This window comes from Onychomys torridus, chromosome 5 (genome assembly GCF_903995425.1).
Source record: "Onychomys torridus chromosome 5, mOncTor1.1, whole genome shotgun sequence".
NCBI classification, from domain to species: domain Eukaryota; kingdom Metazoa; phylum Chordata; class Mammalia; order Rodentia; family Cricetidae; genus Onychomys; species Onychomys torridus.
In genome coordinates, this window is record NC_050447.1 from 4,604,032 (window position 1) to 4,622,532 (window position 18,501).

The window sequence follows — 18,501 nt, forward strand, 5'->3', positions numbered from 1 at the left end:
AAAAATCAAGGGTCAATCAAAGAGGGATACTGAGGTCCTATGATTTTACTTTTACATTATGTAGTACTTTAAAAGGCATAAGCTCTGATACCTCAGTCTTAGGACTTAATCCTAAAATCCTGGGACCCAAACAGGTTCCATCACTCTTCCCCTTTAGCTTGGTGCATTTATGTCCAACTATCAGGAACAGATTATCAATAAACTTTATTATCTGGGGACCAACTGCAGTGTCTGGCAAAATCTTCTGTGTCTTTAAATAACTCAAGAATGTGCTCAAAGCAACCAGGAAGTCTCTATACATGAATTTCCCAGAAGTCTCTTCTGTCCTGCTTGCAAAGTACTCTGGCCCTCTGAGCAGGTGCTAACAAATTCTATCCAGAGCAGGTGTGCTGCAGTAGACACTAGCAGTGGTGAAGTCAGTGAGCACACACACAGCTTTATAAGGCCATTCCAGCCATCTGACCCCAAGACCCACACAGTTCTCCCAGAGCAGATTCCACAGCTTCAGTTCTTGTGGAGGTAAGAACTCTTTCTGCTGACAGCCATTGCCACAGTATTCTCTCGGGAGCAGCCACAAGAAGAACATATTCCTGGAAATACACTTAGTTCCATGCAGATGATGAAAATCCATGTGCCACATCAAAATGTCACCAGAATTCCTCAGGTGATATCATACCTCCATGAAATCATAAGGAATCACACTCCTCATGATCAGGATTAACACACCCAAAACTTGATCCTTTAACGATTATACAAACTTCACAAAGAACAGTAATTTCAGAGCCAAATCTTTCTATGCCCACACCCTGCTCACAAACTGCAAAACAAATTTCCTAATCCAGTTACCACAGGACATTTGCAAGGCACTGGGAAAAAGGAGGGAGAGAGGGAGAGAGGGAGAAAGGGAGAGAGGGAGGAGGAGGAAGGCATTGGAAAGCTATGGCTTCAGCATCTTATCCTCTGTACTTCAAGGTCACAAGGAAAAATTAAGCAAGAAAAACTATCTAGTAACTTTTTCACAATTATTCACAGTACATCAAAACTGCTATCACCAAACAGCCAGTTTTTTACCTCAGAAATTACATTTAAAACAGACACCTAGAATTTGGCAATATGTATGGGGAACTACACAAATCTGACCTAGTTTTGTATTTCTAAAAACTTGGTTTCAACTGAAAATAGCCAGATATTTATTCTGCTCTCATATACAGTAGCAGATGGCTCATAGGAAATCTAGAGTAGTAATTTTATGCCAATTAGTTAAGAAAACTCTAGTACATCTTGGAGATGAAACACAAGCCATTAATAATATTTTATTTAGTAAAATAGTTAGCATGTCAAAATCATTCTGATACAGCAAGTCCTATTACTGTCTTGTTTAAGAAGGAACACAGAAGAAATGGCGTCACAGTAGAAGTACAGATGAGCTTCAGGCCAGAAGCATCCAAGTTGTAAAAGCTGCTCCCTGTCCCGAATGCACACATTCAGACACCCCCAGTATGAAGGGAGATCCCATATCAGGTCCACTATGAGCAGTAGCCCAGCGTGGACAAAAACTAAGCATTCATCTGGGCGTGGAGAATCAGGAGACTCATCACCCACAGCCTGGGCTGTCAAGATGCCTCCACAGGTAAAATGCTTGTTACAGTCTGAGCTTGATCCTGGGAAGATGGAGAAAACTGACTCCACAAAGATTTCCACATACGCGCTGTGGCATGCACATACCTGTACGTTTACGTGTGCGCACCACACACACACACAGAGAGAGAGAGAGAGAGAGAGAGAGAGAGAGAGAGAGAGAGAGAGAGAAACAGTAATAAATTAAATGAAAGCTTTCAAAAAGAGGTTAAGGCTAGCATAGGCAAAACTCCTGTTAAAAATACCTGTACGTGGCTAAGAAACGGAGGCAGGCTGGTCCTAAGATCACCAGCAAACTGCTCCTTAATCTTGTGGGATCGGAGTGTCAAAACTAAGATGGAAGCATCCCCTTTGTTCCCCTCTCATTCTTCAGAATTCCCTAAGGTGGAGGAGGAAGGCCAACCCCATACACATCCCATGCTACTCTGTGTCCCTGCCTCTACAGGCTCCACAGCGAGCAGGCCACTGTTGGGCTCCCTCAGAGTGAGCCTTGCTGGCAGCATGCTGTGGGGCATCAGCTGGCTGTGCCCTGCCTCAAGCCTGTCACGGCCTCTTGTCATCCTGTGTGAAGTTCCTCCCTGGCTGCAGCCAGCCACAAGAGGCTGACCTGTCACAACTTCAGGTACTTCCTTCTCTCTGAAGGACACACAGTGACTTCCCCCTTCCGTGATCCCTCTCTACAGATCCCTGTGGTGAAATGTGGTTCATATGAGCAATTCTAGCCTCCTCCTTCCTGAAGTCCATCCAAGTGCATTTTGTGATAAGCTTACATTCCACCAGGTCACAGTCTCTTCCCCTGACTTTTTCCTCCCAGGAAGGTGGTGCAGCCAGACACCTGGTTACTAAAGAATTTGTCAGCTAAGTCCTCCTACTGACTTACCAAGAAATCCTAGACAAGATCCACCGCACTCCCCAATGGACTTGGAGCCACAGGAAGGACTGAGTGAAATAAATGTCAATGTTATAATTTACAGGTAGTTCACACAAACCCCTCCCCCACTTGGTGCCAGGGATGGAACACGAGGCCTCCAACAAGCTAAATACACACTTTATCAACAAGTTTTAGCTTTCAATTTTATACTTATGCTCCAAATCTTCTAAATGATCCTGTATCACTTTGAATAATAGGGAAGAAACTAAGTGTTATCTATGACCATTCATTACAAAATAGTTACAAACTGATAAGGGGACAGGACACTGTGGCAATATACTGCAACCCCTCACTTAGAGGTACAGAGCTCAAAGTCTAAGTGACTCAAAACAATATTATCTCACTTTTAGTTAGGCAAGACTGTAAGGGTGAAGTACCTAAAGAATTACCATGAAATTACTAGTGGTGTTTTCAATAAATACATCTATAGTGTTCAATTAAACTACAGGATAGTAGGAGATTAAATTGGGAAACACAGATTACAATATTCAGATTCATGTAAAGCTCAGACATTCAAAGCAATTAAAAGGCTGGGCATGGTGGTACATGCCTTTAATCCTAGCCCTTCAGAGGCAGAGGCAGAGGCAGAGGCAGAGGCAGCCTGGTCAGCACAGTGAGTTCCAGGCTAATGCAGGACTGTATAATGAGAACCATTGGGGGGGGGGGGACATTAAAATTTAAAGGCATAAAAAAATTACATAGAGCTTTGTTTACAGCACAGAAGAATACACAATAACTTCTTCAGAAGGAAACTGCTTGAATTCAGTCTAAAAAACTGAGGTCTTCCTTGAGAACAGTTTCTGTCCACAGGGTCTCCAACTCCAGGCTGCAACCTGAAGGAAGCCTAGGCCACCTGGACAGCCTTCCTCTTACAACCTTCCTGGGTGCACACACGGTAGCAGCCAGCTCTCACCAGCATGCACTCCTAACACAAGCCGCTGCAGCCACAGCCATGGCTTCTTCCCCACAGTTGTTACCATTCTTGGTAGTCTCTCCTGATCAAAAGTCATCCCAGGCTTCCCACTGCCCATGGTGGAGTCCTGGCTTCCCACTGCCCATGGTGGAGTGTCCACTCCTAAGGCTCATCAGTGTTTGTGCAACAGGGCAGCAGAGTACACATGTGGGCATCCTGGCGTCCGATGAACACACCAACTCTGTTCCAACAGTTTCAGCTCTGGTGTTTCAATTTCAGCTTTTCTAAGAGGAACCTGTAGAGCAGCAGCATCCACATCACCAGGAACTTGCTAGAAATATTTCCTGGAGCACAGACCAAGAGAAACAGCGGGGCTAGCAGAGGTTCTGAGACAGGAAGAAAAGAATGCCTGTCCTACAGACATGCTCCGGGCGGACCTGCTCAGTCTCCAGAGCAGAGTCTGCTCTTCCTCTTCCTATCTGTGTTCAGAACCCTTCCCCTCAGCTACCTAACCCCTACCTGCCCTTCAAAGCCCAGATGATGAACGCTCCCTTTCCTCCTCCTCCAGAAAAACCCCTCCAGATCTCTAAATGTTCCCCAACATCTTTCAACTACACCTGAACTAATTCCACATATTTAACGCTAATTAAACAACAATGGAGCTGACAACACAGAGCACCTTAGACCAGGGTTACAACAGACTTCAGAAAGAGCCATATTTAGGCAAAAAAGAGAAGCAGCCATGAACCTGGTGTTAAAGAAGACTCTGAGGCTACATACCCAAGCAAGAAATTTCCAATTAGCAATGTCCTCTGAATAGTTCCTAGGAGAAAGCGACTGCCAAGTACTATGACCTTCTCTGGGACAGCGTCCTCAACCAGTGGGTCCAAAACCCTTTCACAGGGGTCGCCTAAGACCATCAGAAACACGGATATTTACATTATGATTCATAACACTAGCAAAATTACAGTTATGAAGTAGCAACAAAAAATATAGTTTTATAGTTGGGGTCAGCACAACATGAGGAACTATATTAAAGGGTCACAGCTGTAGGAAGGCTGAGAACCGCTGTTCTAGGGTTTGCATCCAGATACACAGAAAAGAGACTGCTGCAAACTGGACAGGCTACAGCCAGCATAACATCTTATTGGTGGTAGTTTGGTTCTGTGTGTGTGTGTGTGTGTGTGTGTGTGTGTGTGTGTGTGTGTGTGTCTGTCTGTCTCTCTCTCTCTCTCTGCGCCTCTCTCTCTCTGTGTCTGTCTGTCTCTCTCTCTCTCTCTCTGCACCTCTCTCTCTGTGTCTGTCTGTCTGTCTGTCTCTCTCTCTCTCTCTCTCTCTCTCTGCGCCTCTCTCTCTGTCTGTCTGTCTGTCTGTCTCTCTCTCTCTCTCTGCGCCTCTCTCTCTGTGTGTCTGTCTGTCTCTCTCTCTCTCTCTCTCTCTCTCTGCGCCTCTCTCTCTGTGTCTGTCTGTCTGTCTGTCTCTCTCTCTCTCTCTCTCTCTCTCTGCGCCTCTCTCTCTGTGTGTCTGTCTGTCTCTCTCTCTCTCTCTCTCTCTCTCTCTCTCTCTCTCTCTCTCTCTCTCTCTCTCTCTCTCTCTCTCTGAGACAAGGAAGCTTTACATTGTCACCTAGATGGGCCTAGAACTCTTAGATGCATCAGGCTGGCCTTGAACTCAACTCATTTCTTACAATCGCACTTCAACCTCCAGGGAGGTAGGATTACAGGTATGAGCTATCGAGCCTTGCCTGACACCAACTTTTTTTTTCAAGGTCTCACTATGTTAACTCTGGCTGGTCTATAACTCGCTATGCAGACCAGACTGGCCTCAAACTCACAGAGATCTGTTTGCATCCGGGTCCTGAGTGCTGTGCTAGGCCACTCTGCATGGACAGAGACAACAACTTTTAACCAGTGTTTTCATGACAAGTTCTCGGCAGTCATAGCAGATTTCCATTGATTAGGTCAGAGCGGTAGCACATTGGAAACAGCAAGTGTATGTTTTCCCAGAATCCCAGCTATACTTATACCAGACAATAAAGGACCACAAAACTTACTGTCAATCAAAATTGGTGATATCCACCATATGACAAACAATACCCATCTCTCACTCCCTTCATGCCAACTTAAGGAAACGTATTAGATTAGTTGGCTTTCCATCACTGTCACAAAGTAACAGAAAAATCAAGTTAAAAGATGATTTATTTATTCATTCCAAGGTTAGACTGCTCCACTGTCCTTGGTCCTGTGGCGGGACAGAACAGCATGGCAGAAGAGGACAGAGCAGCGCTGCTGACCCTATGCAGCCTGAGGCAGGCCCACTTCCTCCAGACTCTACCACCTCCCACTGTCTGTCTGCTGTCAGTGGACCCGACGCCTCTCAACACCACTGCCCAGAGGCAAGCTCTGGGGACAGGACTCTCAAACAACTGTTCCCACCTTCCCTCTCAACCCTCACCAAAACCATTTCAAATCCAGTTTTTGTAAATGCCTAAGCCAGGCCCGGAAGACACAAGTCCACGTGCTTCAGATCATTTTGCTCCTCTTGGGCCTCAAGAGGACCTCCAGGCCATCTTCGCTGCTGAGGGTCTGACCCCCAAAGTCCTTTTTGAGTTCCAAGATTTTCACTTCTCAAGACTCTCCCTGGCATAGAGGGAACAAGTCTTGTTTTCAGAAATAGGTTTGCTAAAAACACACAAACAACCATAAGAGCCAAGGCAAAAGAGGCCACACACTACTAAAAGAACTCCAAGGCAGAGAATCCTCCCTAACACCTCACAATTCATCCTGCTAATGAGAAAAACAGGTTGTCAGTGTGTGAAGGAGTCACTGGTACAGCCCTGTCAGAAGCTACATCTCCAAGCCTTTGGGTCAAGATGGGAAGTCTGAAATACACTCCATCCAGCCACAGAGCTCCTAATTCAACCGGCAAAGCAAGAAAACCCAGTTTCTTAATACTAAGGAGCTTGAGTACAGAACCAAAACAAGGCCCATACACCTACGATCAGCAGTCTTACACCAGTGCTCTGCACTTACACACTCAGGGCACCTACGATCAGCAGTCTTACACCAGTGCTCTGCACTTACACACTCAGGGCGGCTGACACCAGTGCACTTACACACTCAGGGCAGCTGACACCAGTGCTGTGCACTCACACTTAGGGAGGCTGACACCAGTGCTCTGCACTTACACACTCAGGGCGGCTGACACCAGTGCACTTACACACTCAGGGCAGCTGACACCAGTGCTGTGCACTTACACACTCAGAGCGGCTGACACCAGTGCTGTGCACTCACACTTAGGGAGGCTGACACCAGTGCTGTGCACTCACACTTAGGGAGGCTGACACCAGTGCTGTGCACTCACACTCAGGACGGCTCACTATGACAGCTGTTGCCAAGTAAAACTCTGCAGAGTTCTGACCAAACACATAGACGCAGAATCTCAACGTGACTGCAGTCAATAGGGAGAGAAGACAATCTGCTGGCCATACACAACACACACCAAGCACCCACTCTGGTATCACTGCCCTTGTGGATCAGAACAACCCCAAAGTGTGCTGCCTGGGTTTTGATGTAGTCTACGTGCCTGAGCTCCCCAGAAACACCATCATTCCCAATGAGGAGCACATGCTTCCTATCAGAGCAGCAGCTGCAGCACAGCTCCAGGTTAGCTAGGCTCAGAGCAGCATAAGCAAGGAAGAGAAGCGTCTGGAAAGCCTCCCTTTCACCATTTATCAAATACTCCACAACATGGCTTCCCAGGCTGCTGGCTGTCTGGGACACCACAAGGCATTCCTGAGAGGGGAAGCAGGACTCATGCGGGAACACCTATAAACATTCAGCCAACGACATCTGCAAAAGTTAACTTTCTCTGAGCAGCCTACATCTGTGGCCCAGGGGCAGGTCTACAGACGACGACGATGACGAGGCACCCTCAACATATAAAGTGCTGTGCAGAGACCTAAAAGGGCAGGAAGAGGCAAAAGTATGAGAAATTGCCAAAAAAACATCTCCATCGGGGAGACCGTGGAAAATGACATTCAGGGCCTAGATTCAAGTCTGAGTTTTGTGTCCAATGCTACTGTGTTCAATTTAACTTTTCCTTACATTGGTTCCCTAATAAGTAAAATGGGTATTATAGCAGTAGTATAGAACTAACAAACGTACTGCATACACCTCAAGACAATACCTACTGCACAATAAGCATTCTATTAGGGTCAACAATGCCACCAACTTCAAGATTGGAGGTACTGCATTTGACAAGGTGTTTTATATCCTTTCCCTATATGCAGAAGGGAGCAGAGACCCATGTTCCACCGGAAGACTAAAGCTCATTGCTTAGCTTACTTGTAGCCAGTGAGCCACAAAGCTACAATTTAAGCCCAGGTAGATACCAATCTAGTCTAATCAGGGAGCTACAGGTTCAGGGAGAGATCCTGTCTCAAAAAATAAGGAGGAGAGTTACTAAAACAGACACCTGACATCAACCTCCAGCTCTACAAATACAGAGACATTTCAATCATATTCATTCTCATTCCCTCTCTTTCTCCCCCCCCCCCATCTTCAAGCAGGAAAGGGCTGTGGCAACCCATTAAGGGGCATATAGGTAAGTAAGTAAGGGACATGTAACCAAGTCACCAAGTACATACTGTTGAGGAACTCTGTAATGACAAAATGTTGTCTCTGCCTCTGTGAAAGCTGAGGAGAAAGCGTGCAATACACATACACATACACACACACACACACACACACACACACACACTCACATAAAGCGTCACATGAGTTTATGCAATCTTCCCAAACGAGCTCTGTAACTCATAGGTGGCCTCAGGCCACAACACAACCAAAAGTGTGGGCCAAGAAGGTTGAGAATAAATAAATATGCATGCAACAGAACGGAGAAAATTAGAAGGGAATAAGTAAAGCTGTGATCTCAAAATCCCTCGAATGGAACCATCATCCTAAAGCAGACACAAACTCAGGCCAAGTCCTCCCTCCTCCTACACACTGTTATGTGCACAAAAATGCATCAAAGGACACTGGCTATCTGAAGCAAGGAATGTGGCCATGTAGACTCCACTAAGAATTCATGATTACCCAGCCTGGTGAACTTAAGATTTGAGCTGGAAAACCCAGGACAAATTAGGTCAGGAATGGTAAACAGGAACGGAGTGTCTACTTGGTCTGACCAAAGAATTTACGCCAAGTTTATGAGAACACTCCATGCCAAGAGAGGACTAAGTTCCTGTCAGGTGTGTCGTACGCCTTCGAGACAGTACTCATCTCATTCCCACAGCCACCTCTGAATGTCCCTCATCCTATCTGGCAGCTAAGGAAACCGGGGCGCAGACAGGCCAGGATCTTGCCCAAGCTCACATAGCAGACACAGCCAGCTGGGAGTCACCCAGACAGTGGGGTTCTCAGGCCCACACTCCTGGCTGACACACACCACCCAAACAACTGCAAACCACATTCCAGGCTGTGCTCTAGCGCTGACCAAGAAGCACTCAATGGGTAGAAAAAAGTCATTCTAGCCTAGCCGGGGGGCTTCACCAGCTCCACACTTTGCAGCAGCTCAGTAGGAGGCAGAGAACAAACACCATGCTCCTCCCCCTTTGCCTGGCTGGATGGTGGCATATCATTCCTCTGGACCCCAGGCTTTTATTACTCACAGCGCATGCTTTTTAACAGACTGTTTTAAACTTCACCAAGGAAAAAACATGATTGTTTTTAAACCCTTATTTGGAAGATCACAGTAACCCTGGAAACCACATACCAGAAAATACTGCCATGTCATTTTTCTCCGTCATAACTCAGAACGTAACATCTCAGCCCACACAGGGACCTGAGTTGCTTCCTCGAACAGCCAGACGACTTAACATTGCTTCCCAAGCCAGCCCTGAGCACCTGGGATCCTCCAACAGAAGTCTGCCACTGGCCACTTTACTATGCAGGGGAACGGATCGAGCCTGGCCAAAAGCTGTTTCATAAAAAAAAAAATACTTCTCTTCTCAAGTGATAAACATACAGGATAGAGCAAAATTCAAACCTGGAATGAACTAGGTGGAATTATTGTGAAACTCTGTGAAGTTGGGAGGAGGAGTCCTTTACGCATCCATAACTACCCACAAAGTAAGGTCATACCGGCCCACGATCAAATGCATACTTTTAACCTTTGAGTGTATGGTGCTAGAAATCAAACCCATAGCCTCACATCCACAAAACACATGCTCTTCTGTGTAATCCCCAGACTCATTCTTCTAAATATTTTCAATGAGCCCTATTTTTCTTAATGACAGGATCCCATCTAACTGGACTGGTCTCATTAAATAGCCTGAGAAGGACCTTGAACTCCTAATCCTCCTGCCTCTACCTTCGGGGAAGGGGAGGAGGTCGGGATTATAGGGATGAGCCATCATGTCTGGTTTATGTGGCACTGGAGACTGAAACCAGGACTTCCTGCATGTTAGCCAAGTCCTTTACCAGCTAGGCCACCTACTCAGCCCAAAGGACGCTATCTTATGCTTAAAAACACACCACTTCCACCACCAAACCAAAGGGAAGCACATGCGAAGACACTTGCCCAGATCTTGCACACGATATATTCCTTTTTTAACCACTCAATTGCACAATGTGGGTCTGTCTAAATCTTTCCTAGTCAATTATAAAAGAGTCCCACCTAACTGCCTCCACACTGCTTTTGGAGCACTAATCAGCTCCGCCCACCCAATGACTCAGAGTAAAATATAAAGAGATATGAACAGCTGCACTTATCCACCACACCAAAATAGCTTTCAGGAAACCAAGCTTCATTTGGAAAACTGCACTCAGTGACCCTACTCAACTGCAGAGAGTATGCTGAGAAAGTTCTAATTAATAAGGAAAATGCCTGGAAACACTTTAATTTATAGAATACATATTTTCTCCTAGAAGTCAACAAGTTAAATAATGCTGTGACCATTTATAGCCTAGGAGTTCACACTGATTTTTACTTAGAGTTCTCAGAGTGATGCAGGATTGCTGAGGCTTTGTCACCAGCTGAGGCACATCCTGGGAGGAATCAGCATCAGTCACTCACCATGTAGTACACGTCTGCGCTCAGACAGGAAGCCCACAAGCCTGTTCTCATTTTTCCTTTCAGGCTGCTTCTCACTCCCTACCTTGCCACCAACTTCTGATCTATGCACACAACTGTGGTTTTAAAAAAAAAAAAAAAAAAAAAACAGTAAGAATAAAAGCAAAGCTAGAGAGATGCCTCAATCAATAAAATGCCTTCTGCACAAGAAGGACCAGAGTTCAGGTCCCCAGAGCTCATGTAAACCTCCCCACCTCCCGAGATAGCAACATATCCTACACCAAAGCACTAAGAAGGGACAGAGACAAGCAGCCTAGCTAAAGTGATAAGCCTTATCTCAAAAAAACTAAAGGTAAGGCTAGCGTAATAAATGAATGGATGAATGTGATTTTTAAGGGGGATTGTTTTCTCCTGAAGGAAAGGTGGAGAGCAATCTAGAGAGGACATTGATATCAACTGTCAACTCAGGCCTCTATGTGCACCTGCACAGACACATACTAATAGGTACAACACACACCAAAAAAAAAAAAAAACCAAACTTGGGATATTTGGCATGTAGTATAACTCAGTAGTTAAAAAAGTTCAGCATGCTCAAAGATCTGAGTTCAATGCCCAGTGCTACCAAAAACAAAACCTAGTAACAGAGGGGAGAAATTCAGAGCAGGTCTAAGTAACACAAACTTTTCAAAAGTGCTGTGAGCATGTGAGCATAGCTCAGCACTGAAATGTCTGCCTGTCACCAAGGTCCTGGCTTCATGGATGGATGGATGGATGGATGGATGGATGGATGGATGGATGGATGGATGATGGATGGATGGATGATGGATGGATAGAAGGTAGATAAAGAAAGATGATGACAGACACACAGACAGATGGTAGATAGATAAAGACAGATGATGACAGACAGATAGATGGATAGATATATTTTAAACCTTGAAACCTGAACTGTCCTTTGGCAGATACATCCCACACCAGAAGAATCAGGGAGAAAGGAAGCCGAAGGTCACTACTATTCTCAGGGAGGGCTTTAGCATTCCTGTAGACTAAAGAAGAAACAAACCTGACCTATTTTCAAATGAGAGTAGCAGGGAAGAGAGCAGAAGCATTAAAGACTTCCCAGAAAAGACCCTTGAACTAGTCTTAAACTACTTAGAAGCATTGATAGGGTCAAGGAAAATTGTACAGAGGCACATACATGAAACACAAGTTCACCAACACCTACTGTTCACACATGACAGAGTGTAAAGAAAAGTGTTTTCCAGACCTCTAGCCAGGGACCAGTTAACACTACACATGCACTAAGCTTACATGCCAGGGATAAGACTTTACAAAGGGGTAGAGCAACCCAACACAGCTGGAAAGGGGTGGAGCAAACCAAGAGCTCACCCTTTCACCAGGATCAACCGCCACCTCCCATACTCAGCCCTACTTAAGAAGTCTCCTTCTCCACAAGGTCACACTAAGGTCACTTCAAATGCACTGGCCCGGGGAGCACATCTAGAATGTTACCCAAAGGCCCTGGAGGCCAAAAGACCGCTAGGCCATGGGAAGATGGCACCTTTTCAGTGGGGCCTACTGAAACGCTTGGATCACTGGGTCCTCCACGATGACTGTGGGACCCGGGTCTCGTCCTCTCTACCATCCCCGGCATGGAACAGTTTGTTCTGCTGCCCCCACCATGGCACAATGTGCCACCACAGGTCCAAAGCAATGAAACCAACTGGATGGACTAAAGCCTTCAAAACCCTGAACCAAAATGTACCTTTTCACTTCATAAGTTGATTAACACAGGCATTTGTTGCAGCAACAGAAATCTAACACAGACATTATATGAAGATTTACATCTGCAGGAGAGAAGGGGCTGCCAACACTTTGACCTCAGATTTCTTAGCCAGAAGGATGAGACAGGGACGTTCTGCTGAAGCCAATCTGTCTGTCCAGGGTACTTCGCTTTGACTAAGACAAGTATTCCATGCCACAGCTCCCAGACATTTAGTAATCTGAGCAAAGTAACAGATAATTTGAATTCAGGCCAAAATATGAACAACTCTACCTAATATAAGTATTCTGCTTGGCATCAATTAAGTGTTCAATAAGTACTGGTTATATTGTTGAATTAAGCCAGAGACAGAAGTTAAATGCAGGACACAGACATAAAGAGTGCTATAAAATCACAGGAATGGAGGCTAGGATGCCTACGTGCTGTGATAAACTGGAAAAAAGCTCAAAGCAAGAGATGGGTGTCCCCAATGGATTATTCACATTATAACCCAAATGACGTGTGGCCCGAGGCAGTGACAACAAGAATGCTGAGGACTGGCTAGTGTGGGGACACATCATCTCTCTATACTATTAGAGAAGAAAACCCTAAAGTCAGGTACCGTGGCACATGCCTGTGGTTCCTGCTGCGTGGGATGCTGAACAAGAGGATCACTTGAACCCATGAGTTTGAGACCAGCCTGAGCAACACTGCAAGAGCCTGCCTGAAAATATACACATAGACAATGCATAAGATGATGGCTCCTGAAAATATACACATAGTACACACAGACGGCGCATAAGATGATGCCTCAGAACCTGTTTTTCTTCTGCTTTACGTAGGCCAGGCCCTATTCTGTAATGTGAAACATGTGCATAAAAGAATTATTTTTCAGTACACATTCTAATTATTCATCACCCAAAAATGTACTGTTTGATTCCATACTTAGAAAAAGTTGGCAGTCACCTAAGGCATTCCCAACATGTTCTTGGTTCTAGCCATGGGTTTATGAACCTGTAAACAGATGAAAACAGGTCCCTTGGTAGCTTCCTACAGTTTCTTAACTGAAATGATAGGGATAGAGAGCATTTTAGCAAACCGAACGTTTTCACAAACTGATGCCTAATTTCTAAATGATTAAAAGGTATTAACTATACAGCAGGAAAGCTGGGCTAAATATATCATCACTGTTAATTACAAGGACTTTGTGTGTCCCCAGGGTAATCACTGTAAATTCTAATCAGCACTGTGGAAAGGACTTGTCAATCTTCAGAACGAAAGGGAGCAAACTCAGACTTCACCACATGAAGACAGTTTGGTGAACATATTTGAAATGGAATGCTGGATGTGTCATTCATTTTTAAATTTTGCATCTGTTTGAAACCATGAACAGCAGGGAAATATAGAACCTTAACTTTGCAATTACGAATTATAATAGATACTTCCATTTCTCCCTTCTTTAGTGCCTCCCTTAAGATTAGAACCATGTATGTCGAGAAACTGTCTCACCAGTGAAACAGATCAGGGCTTCCTTCAAAGATCATCCCATTCTAGGAGAAAAAGGACACAACACTACACATCAGGATGCAAACAATGGAACCATGGCCCATGCTGGGGTAGTATACACCCCAGATCCCAGCACTTGAGGCAAAGGCAGGGGGATCTCTGAGTTGTGTTTGAGACCAGCCTGGTCTACACAGTGAGTTCTAGACCAGCCAGAGTTACAGAGTAAGACCTTGACTTTAAAAATGAAAAAATAAGTGCTCGCTTGGCAGCACATATACTAAAATTGGAACAATACAAAAAAGACTAGCATGGCCCCTGCGCAAGAATGACATGCGAATTCATGAAGCTTTCCATATTTTAAATAAAAAAATTTTAAAAGGAAAAGAAAACAGGCCCAAGGAAATGGCTCCATGTGTAAGAGTACTTGCCCTGCAAACACGAGGACTTGTGCTCAAGTCCTCAGCACTCAGGTCACAGGGGTAAAGGTAAAGGCAGGCATCCCAGAGCTTGCCAGTTCAGCGAAAGACCCGTCAAGACAGTAAGGCAGAGTGATAGACAGGAAATGCCTTGCAAGAACTGCCACGTGCACACAGCACACTCACAATCCTAAAAGCTGTCATCAAATCCATTCAATTCCTAAAGTTTCTATAATCTATTTCTATTCTAAAATGGCAACAATATTCTTTGGTTGCTTCGTGGATGTGTTGCTTGGTTGCTTGGTTAGGTTTTGGGGCTCTTGGGGGGTTGTTTTATTTTGTTTTTGTCATTTTGTCTTGTCCAGCCCCCTACCCCTGACACTCAACCCCACCCCAAGCTGAGGACCCAAACAAGGACTTCTGCTCTCTACCACTGAGATAAATCCCCAACCCTAACAACATTCCTTGGAAAAACAGAAAACTTGGCTGACGAGGTCCCAGGACAAGAGGGTGGGGTAGTGTTAACATGCTGAAGCCTCAATCCTGAGCAAAGTCAGCAAGTCAAGTTCACTAGATGCAGCTCTTAGCTAGGCAAACTTGCTCTGGGGAGGGCAACCATCTGTCAAGCTGGAGTTAATAGCAGTCTTTAGGATTTTTGGATAGGAAGTTGGCCGGCTTTCTGCTCAAATCAACCACATGTTCCTCATCAGAAAACATTTTTATAATACAAGAAAGCAATATAAGGGTTCCCAAGCACAGCTTCGTGACCTGTGGCTCAAAATGGGATGCAGTACAAAAGGGGTGGGTAGGGAAGAGCAGGGAGCATTTGTGGAAGAGAGCCCAGCATAACTGCTCTGAGAAAGTGACTTCTGTCGAAGATCTTACTACACCTTCTGAATAGTCCAGAGCCAGGACACAGGCCAGCCAAACACAACTGTTTCTTCAGGGTTTGATGTATGGCTGAAGCCAGTGGACTGTCTGGAAGTCATTCTGAAATATCCAGTTTCTCAGGCCAGTTGTCTGAGGGAAGGGGGCACTCCCTGGGATATTCACCCTCTTCACCATGGTGTGACTTCTGTCCTTGCCCCCTTCCCACAGCGTTGACATTAGTGCACTTTTCAGTACTATAATGAAATACCCTCGGTATGCTAATTCACCAAGGTTTATATAGCTCACACTTTTGAAGACTGAAAGTCTAGGAAGGCAGTACAGTGGTTCAGCCTCTGATGACAAGCGTGTGCAAGAGAGGAAAATTTTACAGGACCACTGCAAAGAAGCCAGAAAGCCTGGGTGTCACCCCCAGCCCCTGGCCAGGGAACACCCCCAGTGACTAATGCCCTCCCGACTAGGCTCCAACGCTGAAAGATCCACCCCACCACGGTGAGGACTAAGCCTCTACTAACCCACTCAAACAGCAGCAGCGTCTAATTTACCTGTCCTTTTGCTGAAGGCCCACTGTCCTCGCCTTTCTTGTCTGCCCTGGTCCTCCTCCTCCACGGTGTTTTGTTTTCGGCTTTTGAGCTCCTGGCCCCATCTTGGTGTGTCCTCTGTCTTCTCTCACAAAAGCAGGAACAGCCATTTTCTTAAGGGGACTTACAGGAAGAGTCCATCCCTTTCACAGTGCTTTTTAAAACAAGACACTAAGTTCACAGGGGACTAAGGTTTCTGTTCAGGTTTGGTTGGTTGGTTGGTTGGTTGGTGGTTGGTTGGTTGGTTGGTTGGTTGGTTGGTTGGTGGTTGGTTGGTTGGTTGTTGGTTGGTTGGTTGGTTGGTTGGTTGGTTGGTGGTTGGTTGGTTGGTTGGTTGGTTGTTGGTTGGTTGTTGGTTGGTTGGTTGCTGGTTGGTTGGTTGGTTGGTTGGAGACAGATTCTATTTTATATAGCCCTGGCTGTCCTAGAACTTGCATTCTAAACCAGGTTGGGTTCACACTCACAGAGATCCTCCTGCCTCTGCCTCCTAAGTGCTGGGATTAACAGTGAGTGCCACCATGCCCAGTTGTACTAAGTTCAGACACAGAAGAACTACAGAATTTTTCATGTGTGTGCTTGTTTTTAATTTATTTAATGTGCATATGTTGCCAGAGTATATGTATGTGCACCATATATATGCCTGCTGCCTGTGGAGGCAAGAAAGAGAGAGGACATCAGATCCTCAGAATCAGAGTCACAAGTGGTTGTGAGCTGCCATGCAGGTGCTAGGAACCAAATGTGGGTCCTCTGCAAGAGCAGCCAGTGCTCCTAACTGCTGAGTCAGTTCTCCAGCCTCCTCGGATAAGATTAAAGAAAAAAACTCCACAACCACATATTCACTTCCAGTTCATCCAGCCAGAAGTTACACCAATATTTACCCATCTCTGTCCTTTGAGAAGTAAAAGAATGTTTTGAGAAGAGAAGGCTAGTTAAATAAACTTAGAAACTGGTGGATTTAAACAAAGCTGAACCGATTTATTACTGAGCTTGCTTTAATATAATCATTGCATGGTATGTGTCCAAAGCAACACAGAACATGCCACGAATTACACCTGACTCCAAATACTATTTGCATGCAGCTTCCTCCTACAGCCTTTCCCAGAGGACACTGAGGACGCCACATGACCTAGTATATTTTACTTCAAAAAACACGGTACTAACACATGCATTACCCTGCATTCTGTGAGGAATAAAAAGGAGTGGCACACTGACAAGCACTTGAGTTGATGTTTAAAATGCAGCAGGCTCGTTATGATAGTCAAGCTTCATTATCACCTTGGCTGGATTTGGCGTCAGTTAGGAGACACACCTCTGGGCCAGACCGTGGGGTATATTCAGAACAGTGTAACTCAGGAGAAGTGTAACTGAGGGGAGGGTCTCACGACCCATGAGTGACATCACTCCATGAGCTGGGAAACCAAAATGAAGAAAGCCTGGCAAGCCAGAGGAATACCAGTCCTCAACTCTCTGCTTCCTGACGGCAGAAGCCACATGACCAGCCCCTCATTCTCCTGCCATGTGCATGGCGGCACCACTCTGATGGACTGAATCCCCTCAAATGGTGAGCCAAACTTGCTTGCCCTTAAGTTGCTTCTTGCTGGGTGTTGGGTCACAGCAACAAGGAATACAGCATGCACCCCTACATGTCTCCACTCACTACAATGTAACAATATCACAGCCCTCAGTCTATGTCTGTCCTAAGGACTAGCCTGGAGTCCATGAACACCTGCAATGTTGAATGGCTTCATTGTATAATTTAGATTATAAGCAAGATGATTCATACCTGTGGATTTATTAGATACACAAAGGGTTCCATGGTCCAGAATCTATTTTAGAACACTCTCTAAGGAGAGTGATTTTTGTGGTTTTTGTCTGAGTTTATCAAATGTTATTGGACTGGACATTGTTATTTATTAATGGAGTTTTTATCTGAATCTGTCAAATGTTAATGGACTAGATATCATTAATGTAATTCTTGACTGTATATACTGTATATACTTATTGGATAGTTTTTCTTGTATTAGTTAAAAGCTTTCTTAAATTTTAAACAAAAAAGGGGAAATGTGGTGATATTGTGTTCCCCAAAATATTGTGCATCCTAATAAATTTATTAAATAAAATACTAGTGAAAGATAACCTTTGCAGCATAATCATATCAAAGACATATAATATCTGCTTGCTTAATTTATTCCTGTTTAGAGAGAAATAGCTCAAAAGCCCACCATGAAGGAACATGTGCCAACAGTCCCCTCCAGGAGGGAGACTGAGACAAGAGGATCATGCCATTTGAGCCCAAGAATTCAAGGCAGCCTAGCCAGCACTAAGACCTTGTGTCAGAAACTAAAGGCATGTTTAAAATCAGAGAATACAGGAAAGAGAGACCCACTCATCTCCCAGATCCCACAAAAACTATCCAACGCCTTTGGTTCCCACTGGTCCTGCTCTGATCTGATATTTGTAAAATAAACTACTAATTTTCAAAGAGTAGTCCGCCATACTACAACAGACCCAAAAGCCCATATGCTAAATAAAGGTTTGTTCTCCAGCCTGTGGCATTCCAGGAAGGTGATGGAAACTTTAAAACATAAGGCCTAGGGATTGGGGATTTAGCTCAGTGGTAGAGCACTTGTGTAGCAAGCACAAGGCCCTGGGTTCAATCCTCAGCTCCACCAAAAAAAAAAAAAAAAAAAAACATAAGGAAGGAAGTTAAGTCACTGGAGGGGACAGTAAGACACAAGGCCTTTCTGTTTTGTTTCCTAGATGTCAGGAAGGGCTCCTTTGCCACGCGCCTTCCC

At 45.0% G+C, this 18,501-nt stretch overlaps 1 protein-coding gene and 1 non-coding gene across 3 annotated transcripts in view; one reads left to right on the forward strand and one right to left on the reverse strand.

The window, feature by feature from the left end:
* The window catches only part of Arhgap10 (Rho GTPase activating protein 10), a 271,607-nt gene that overhangs the window by 231,409 nt on the left and 21,697 nt on the right, over positions 1 to 18,501 (reverse strand). The window lies entirely within an intron of this gene.
* LOC118584983 lies at positions 14,076 to 14,181 on the forward strand. Its single transcript, XR_004945138.1, has one exon. It is a non-coding gene; the product is annotated as a U6 spliceosomal RNA (small nuclear RNA).